At 39.3% G+C, this 8,459-nt stretch overlaps 1 protein-coding gene across 5 annotated transcripts in view; it reads left to right on the top strand.

Moving 5' to 3' along the window:
* Positions 1-190: 190 nt before the first annotated feature.
* PTPN5 (protein tyrosine phosphatase, non-receptor type 5) overlaps positions 191-8,459 on the top strand; it is an 84,147-nt gene continuing 75,878 nt past the window's right edge. For 4 of the 5 annotated variants that reach the window (XM_026850499.1, XM_026850497.1, XM_026850496.1 and 1 more), the window contains exons 1-3: positions 191-324; positions 2,658-2,804; positions 3,797-3,957. The gene's annotated coding sequence lies outside the window, so the exon portion shown is untranslated. The remainder of the gene's footprint in view (positions 325-2,657; positions 2,805-3,796; positions 3,958-8,459) is intronic. The other variant, XM_026850495.1, reaches the window with a different exon arrangement.

Genomic DNA, 8,459 nt, shown 5'->3' with positions numbered 1-8,459 from the left:
GGTGGCGGCGCGCACAGCGCTGGGTGCGCGCAACGTGAATTTCCCCCGGTTTCCCCCGCCAGGATACGCGAAGCAGGCGCCGGTAGATGCGCACAGCGCGGATCTCGCTTGGGAAGGCCGGGGGGATTTGGGGGAGGCTGCTTTCAGACCGGCACGGTCGGTAGTTAACTACTGGCTGCAGTTAAAATTTCAGCAGCAGCAGCAACAGCTTTGCGATGCTTTCCGGGAATACCGCTGCCTGTGAGCTGGTGTGACAGGCAGCCCGTGTACGCTGCCGCTTTCGACTAGATGGCAGTGCTGAGAGCAGGACACTCGGCGCTGTAGGTAATAAAGTGTTGGGAAGCTGGAGACTTACATGCAGCTGGATTTTGGTGGAGTTAGGGGTGGAACAGAAGAGGCTTCACATGTGCCCTGTGAGCTTATTTGCTATTAAGATGGGGTTTTTTTCAAACTTTGCATATGGTTATGTGGTTATGCAGTTACGTTGTAGCGAGACTGTGATTCTTACATTAAATCTGGAAAGGAAAAACAAATTTAGTAGGTTAAGCCTTTGTATTACAGCGTTGTTTACAAAGTTTCTGAGGCTTGGATCCGGTTCCACTGCCTGGCAAAGATTTACAGCTGAGGATCAGATTCTGTGCTTGTGATAGAGCAATAAATTACTGATTCAAAAGAAATGTGGCTGCATTACCCTCTTTTTATTTCACGAGCGCCATATATACTGAAGAAGCAGGTTTTTTGGTTTGATCACAGCGTTCTGTTCGGCAGTTTGAGGTGGCTGTATAACTTAAGACAACCAAGAAGTTAATGGATTAAGTTCAAATCTTGGATAGACCCAGAGCTCACGCTGTTTCCAGCAGAAGTTGTGTGGTACACGACAAGAGTGCTGGATTTTACTGTGTGAAATAACTGAAGTAAAAAATTTTCTCGGCTTGCCCTATGCTTGTTTTCCAATTTGTTCCTTTGGAGTAGCAGAATGTAGTGCTTTTGCCAGTGCTTTCATTGATATATTTGAATTAGGGTTGTGTATCTGAAGCCAAGGATAGCTCAGGGGCTCAATAGGCACCCACTGAGAGAGAGAAAATTTAGCCTGTTGACTTGAATGTGGATAAAATGGACACCAGAACTCTTTATTTTACATTCTCATATAATGTGTCCCAACATTTTCAGTAGTTATGTGCAGGAAGGTAAGCACATCATGTTTGATTGTTTAATTAATTTTGTTATAATTGAATAGGCATTATTCTGGTAGGTAGTATTTTGTTGTTGTTGTTTTGTTGTGGTTGTTTTTTAATTTCTCATTCAGCACTATCATTGTGGTTTAAGGGCTAAGCTGTAAAATGTTTGTCACTCCACTGCAGGGAGAGTTGCCAACTGGATGTCATGCATGTAAAACTAGAAAAAGGGCCTTTAAATAGCAAGACCATCAATTTAGTAACAATTTAGTGTGATAAATGGTAGAATACACAAGAATGCATATCTGAGTGATTATAGCATGCATCCTTTGATATTAATATTGATAAAAGTACAAAGCAGAAAAGCAGTTATATGCATTCAGCTTTTAAGTACCTGCACTGGTTTGAAATGGAGAACTGTTTTCTGTACGCAGTTTATGATTAAAAAGGGGAGGGGGGGCAGTAAAGTTATTTATGAGCATTTATTTTGTTTTCTGGATCTCAGAATTCCATTATGTAGTAGGATGCTTTCCAGTATCTGCTTTCTCAGTATCTGGAAAGGCAGATGTTGCTGCAGCAGGAGCAATTACACTGATTTGCAGCACAGGAGAAAAAAAAATAGAATTCTGACTTTCTGCCTCTGCCTGAAAAGATCAGCCATTTAGCACTGTTTTGGGCTTGTTAGTAGAAGAGATGGGATAGGGAAGTTAAGTTTGTACATTAACTTCACACCCTATGTTGAACAAATTGGGAAATCTCTGATTCCAGGGTAAAATGAGTAAATTTGCCTAACAGAAAAGTTCAAGAAGCCAACTTGCTTCACTTCCCGCACAATTGTCCACAAACAAACCCTTGCCAAAAATCAGAGTTTTCCTAGGTTTTGTTGGTTGTTAGTTGCTTAACCAGATCATTCTGTCCTGTGGGATGTTGAGTCAGAAGACAAAAGAGACAGTGGAGAGTAGAGCCCTGTAGGCTTCTGTAGAAGAGGCTTTCTGAGTTGCAGCTTTTTTGAAAATGCATGTCAGAATTCCATCTTCACTCAAATCACTCAGAATTTTGCTATCACATTTCTTTCGGTTTGCTGCTTACGCTGTGTAGACCCATCAGTCACACTTTGCTGTGGATCCAAGATTCAACCTATGATAGGGCATGGGGTTTTGGTTTAAGTTGATGGGTTAAAGTTTATTTTTAGTTTTCAGATATAAAGTGTTTCTACGTTAGAGGGTATTTGAGACTCCCTGCAAAGAAAATATGCAAATGAAAGTAAAGAGTTGATTTGTAATAAAGCATCTTTAGCAGAATAAGGCCAGAAGAGATGCAGAGTACATGTGTGCTATGTTCTATGTATGTGTGCTACCGCCTGGTGAGCAAGCCATGATACTGAAGAAAGGCAAGAGTCTTGAATGCCTCTGGAAGGTGGCAGGATTCTTTTTATCTCACTATGGAGTTCAGGCACAGTAATTCTTTTTTGGCTCTTTTCAGACTCCTCCCTTAATGATACGGAACCAACTTGACCTGTGATTTTGGGCAACATTTTAAAGAACTAGTATGGTAATAATTTGCATGTTAGAAGTCAGATTCGAGCTCCTGCGTTGTAAGACTCCTGATTTGTGACCAGCTAGAATTACAGTAAGTGATTCTGTATGTTCTTGGTTTGTGTCTTTTTTCCTCTCAGCCCTTCCTTGCTTCGTGATCTGCTGCATGTAACCTGACTCCTAACCTGTTTGGGGCAGGAGCAGCCTTTCATAACTTGTTTCAGTTAGGCTCAAATCCTTGTTTGCAGCTCTAAGAGACTGGTGTAATAGAAAGTAACAGTCTGACCCTGGTTTAAGGTCAAGGGTAGCTGTCCAAAATATTTAGTATTTTTAAGAGGTGGACCTCTAACATTAAAAAAAAAATGTTCCTTGTTTTCTTTGTCATTGCTTATTGTGACTAGTTTCATTCTGTGTTTTGCTGCTGTGTTTATGGGTATAGGTGTAACAGCTAGATAGCATGAGACCTGCGTTTTTATAGCAGTGATGACCTGTGGGCACAACTGCATGTGTTAATGGGAACTCTTGTTCATGACACAAACCTGCTTAAGTTACAGGGAGACTGTGATCTCCCTTACCTATCATCAGATAAACACCTTCAGACTAGCTTTGTCAATCACTGCAGTATAATAAAACCATTTAGCCATCTTCTAGAAAATAATTGAATATGTGATGCTGGGCTCAAATAGCAATGAGTGCTAGAAAGAGTGACAACTGCATGTAGTATCTTTTATGTGCATGAATTAGTTTAGGATGATACCTATCTTCATAATCCTGTGTGTGCAAAGTTGGTACTTGATGTGCCAGAGGTTCAGACAGATTTTGAAAGCTTCAGTGAAAAGTTACTAGTAGCTGCACTGTGCAGAGCCTGCTCACTAGTTTTACCCACTGTCACACAGTGGTTAAAATGTGACATGTTATCACACAGCTAACATATCACTATCCAAACTGATGTCTGTGTGCATACACCACTTTGTCAAACTGCATAAGCTGTGACACAGCTAGTCTTAATTACGCTGCTTTTTTAAATCATTCAAATGTTGTAATTCATATATCACTAGAATTGTTCTACCACTCATTTGTCCACAGATCATGTTTCATTAAAAGTGCTGATGAGCACCCAGGACACTGAAGACAGCAGTTTTGTGCAAGATAAGAATGTTCCTTAAAGAAGCTGATGGAGGATAGAGCTCCAGGGTTCCTGGCAGACACTGACAGCATAAGATGGCACCGTAGTCTAGCCTGAAATTGTAAGTCTTAAGAAGGACTAGATGTCCTTGACTTTACAAGAAGTTATTGAACTGAAGAAACTTAATAGTGGGCTAGAGTCTTCTTTCAGGCCCTGTGTAGATGCATTTGTTCGGTTACACTAATATGACTATGGAGCAACTAGGTTTTCTCTACATGCGAGTGTGAATTGAATTGCTTTACATAGAGGAAGTAATTTTATTTACCCTGGTGAACCTGAGATCTGCCCCCATCATATCTGAACTACTCTGTTTCTAAAACTGCTAGGAAGTGTAGGAAATGAATGGTGTGAGCTTTACAGCATGACTGAAACTGCTGGTTCCAGAGGAATCTCCATTTTGAAAGCTGTGTGTTCCAAAGATGTTAGTTCATCTGCAGAAGGCTGTTTGAAACCTGCAGTTCACAAAGGTCATTAAATCCTTGACACCGTGAAATATGCAGAATATTTCATATGAACGATATCCATACCCTTGCAAAGTCTTTTTTTCTCACTGAGGCTTTTTGCTGTATAGGGTCCTGTCAGTAGGGAACGGGTTACAAGTCTGGAGGTTAGGACACTAACACTGCATATTATGCCTTGAAGTACGTTGCACCGTTGTAACTCCAATATTAAATACAAAAATAACACTATACTTGGCAGATGTAAGATTGATAACTGCTGCTGGGGAAAAAAAAATCAATGTCAGTGAGTATTTTAGTGGACAAGTCTAGTGGATTTCTATTTTTCCATTTCAGGAAGTGGAAGAACGTTATCCCTGGCTTCCATTTCCTTTCACCTTCATTACACAGTTCTTGTAAGAAACACTAAATGAAGAAAGCAATCTTGCAAAGTGTGTGTCTGTAAGTAGGCAGTGATCAAATCCTATCTTTCATTCCTGTGTGGCCCTGAGAGAAGCATGAGATGGATGTATTTCATGGGGAAGATGAGGTTTAATTTACATATGGAAATATGGTAACAGTAGCACACAAAGCTTATTTTCCACACGTGCACACTTCTTTCTGAAGCAGACTGTGAAGATGGAAATGTATATGCCTAAATATTCAGAATGACTATTATGGTAGGTAGCCCTTTGTAGGCAGACTCTTAGATTTAAGTCACTATTGCAGAAGTAAACTTAAAGGAGAATAAAACAACAAAAGGAGCCCAATAATAATGCAAGTTGAAGTGTAACAAAAGCGCAAATATCTTCAAAGTACGTGTGCTCTGATAAAGATAGTATATTTTCATCTGTAAATTCAGTATGAGAAGTTAAGGTTAAATGTCATTTTACATATCCACTCCTTTGTTCTGTATCTGTACAGTGAACAGAATACTTTCTATTTAGACAAATACTTTCTATTTACAGCTGTAGCTGTTTATTCAGGTAATGATGCCTCTTGTATTACTAGTGCAGCAGAGAAGAGACTGACATTTGTTACTTCTTCAAGTGCATGTCTATTGAAATCAATTACACCTAGAAATCACATTCTCCTTAGATCCTCTGCATTCTGTGCATCTGGAGATGCATACCCTTTACCCAAAAGCAAGGAGTACAGGTAAAGGTAACGTGTTATGTGTCATTAAGAATTAGATGTTCAAAATTGGTGTAAGAATAGCACTAGTCTGTAAGCTTCAGTCAGTAAGGTGTAAAATTGTTTGAAATAAGTGGCAAAGGAGCGGACATGGAACTGCAGGGGCTGTTGATGCATGCAAAGCAGCAAACAAGATGTTTGAAGGAAATTGTCCTTTCAAAAAAAAAAAAAAAAAGATAGATTTTATTCGCAATACACAAGCTGTAAGTTAACGTTTTTCATGTCAAGTTAAGCATTTGACAGTGGAGTGTTTGCAGTGTGGGACCACATCAACCTGTGAAATCATTGCAAATGAGAGTCCAAAGAAGTATTATAACAAATTCAGTGTTGGCCTGTGAGTTAAAACATATTCTAAAATTGTGATTGAATTTAAATTTAAATTGAAAATATTTTAGAAAAAAAATATTTGTAGTGAGGAGATACAATTACAAAGGCTTTGATTGCCTTCAGTTATTTCATCTATACTTCCTTTCGGGTCATTTTTCATAACCTACCTATATTGTTCCTGACATTCTTAGAAGCAGAAACTTGAAACTTTCAAGGCTTAAAGACTTAATCAAAGCTTACAAGACCATTTGTATTTACTCATATTACATTTGTGCATACCTTCTTTCCTTACTGAAACTACAGCATAGTACTTATATCATTTAATGTATAGTTTAATTCTCTACTGACTTCACTTCTTAGCAGGGGAGGCTTAGATAAATTTAGATGATGAATTCATTTGGATGAATGTATACCTTGCTTTCAAAATGATGTTGTATCTCATTTTTTCCCTAGTTCCACTCCTCAGAAAGTAGAGATCCTTGTGGTTTCTACTCTGAGACACAAACATTCCCTTTTTCCCTGCAGATAGTTGCTACTCCTCTTCAGTGGGAGAACATACTCTGTTTTGTAACACCAGCAATATCATGAGCCTCTAATGGTATCTTAAGAGTTTGTTAGGAAATACAAATGCTGGCATTTTGTAGAGATGCAGAGAGCTTTTTCAGATATTATGGAATATCCAAAACTACTGAAAAAAAGCTCAGAATTTTGCACGGTGAGGGTATTTATTCTGAACTGTATCTCTTGGGTCCTATAAATAATAACTATTTTCATAATAGATGACTTGCAGTCTATAAAAGCAGGTCATTCCAATTACTACCTTCTTTCTCTTCCTGCTGCTTCAGTAACAGGAGGCTTCTAGCAACCAACAGCATTGCAGGCTTTTACAGGTGGAGATGGTTAGTTTACGAATGTGAGATGAGGGGAAGTCTGCACTGGAGTATATCAAGCTGTGGATCCTTTTCTAAGGCAGGATTCAAAAAGCTGAGGTGGGCTAAAACAGTAGTCTTGTTTTGTTTTGTTTTTTGTTTTTTTTTGGCAGATACTTGTCTAATTTCAGTCTTAAAGAAGGGGTTTTTTTTGTAGCCCTGTTCCTGTCTCCCACCAGCTTGCCAGGACCACAGCTTTGCTTCATGTGTGTAGAATGACAGTTGGAAGTGAACAGTAGGGGGCCAGGGAGAGGAGGAGTTGAGAAATTACTTCTTTGGTTGAGAGAAAAGTACAGGGAAGCAGAACAGTCCATTGAATCTGGTCACTGATCCCAGTTGGTCTTTGAAAATGGGGTTGTCACAAGCAGTCCATGGGTTGTAGGTTGACAGCTGTTGTACGGCTGTGGTGACAGCACACAAACACTAGAAGCTTTTCCACACAGCGGCTCTGGAGACCTGTTCTTATAGTTCAGCTACTGAGTAGCTGCCTGCTCAAAAGGCAGGCAGCTGGATCTCCCTGGATGCATTCCATGTGTTTCTCAATCAATAATGAAATTTTAGATCTCATAATGGTGTCTTGGACTTGACCAAAATTTGGGCTATTTAAAAGACAGGCATATACTCCTATAAAACAATAAGGGAGGCAGATTATTGCAGGCCTGCTAATGGCAGTAAGAATCCTTATGGACTTCAGGTTTCATTTTTCTCCTCTCTTGCAAGATTTAGATCATACTGTTTAGGTCAGGACACTTAGAAGCAAGCTAGGCATCTTGATTCAGCTTCTCTAAGAGAGCACTTGTTTTGCTAGAGATGGTATTTAAAGCATTCCCTTGGATATATGATACAACTTTTGAATTTACTGAATTCCACTTGTCTGTTTGGTTTTTTGAGGTTTGGAATTTTTTGCCTTTTTTTTTTTTTAATACAGGTAAATAAAATATGCTTAATATTTTTTGTAGCCTCATCCAGAGATTCTGGGAAAGGGAATCCATTTTATTCATCAGGCAGTAGATTTTTTTTTCTGATAGTTCTGCAGAGCTCTTTTTACTTTTGGGAACAGAGACTTGCTGCTTCCTTCCTGTACCTTGACTTGTTGAGTATGGCTAGATTTGTTTATTTTCTTTTACAGAACATCTCCCATTTGGTACTCCCAACAGCAGCTGTTCCTTCATTTTCAGTCTCAGTAACAGTGCATATTACCAGCCTGGGGCTTGGCTGTAGCAGTCTCCTTTAGGAGCAGAACCTCCCTTGCCAGTACAGATTGCTGCCACCATTCCATTACGCTGACCATTTGCTTCTTAAGTTTGAGAATAGCAAGCCAGAGAGGTGGAATAATTTAAGTAGTTGGCTTGTTTCAGTCCTCTTCTAAACATGAGAATCAGAGCCTGCAAACATTGGTAAGATGAAACATTGGCAGGGACATGATCATTTCTGTGAAACTGTAGATGTGACTACTTTGTTATGAAACTGCTGGGAGCTTCATGAATTACTGTAACAAACACTGTGACTAAAAAGCATGTAATGGCTATTTTATTCTGCTGGTGATTGCTTCTGCACTTCAGAGCCCATTTAGAATGGCCACATAATTAAAATAGTTAACATTTTCTTTTAAATTAGAGGGTGACTTCTTACATACCTATGTGATGCACAACTTGTGCTGACAGACATAAAAGAGT

This window comes from Athene cunicularia (genome assembly GCF_003259725.1).
Source record: "Athene cunicularia isolate RWA chromosome 5 unlocalized genomic scaffold, athCun1 chr5_part2, whole genome shotgun sequence".
Lineage (NCBI taxonomy): Eukaryota > Metazoa > Chordata > Aves > Strigiformes > Strigidae > Athene > Athene cunicularia.
This window is presented reverse-complemented; position numbering and strand designations above follow the sequence as displayed.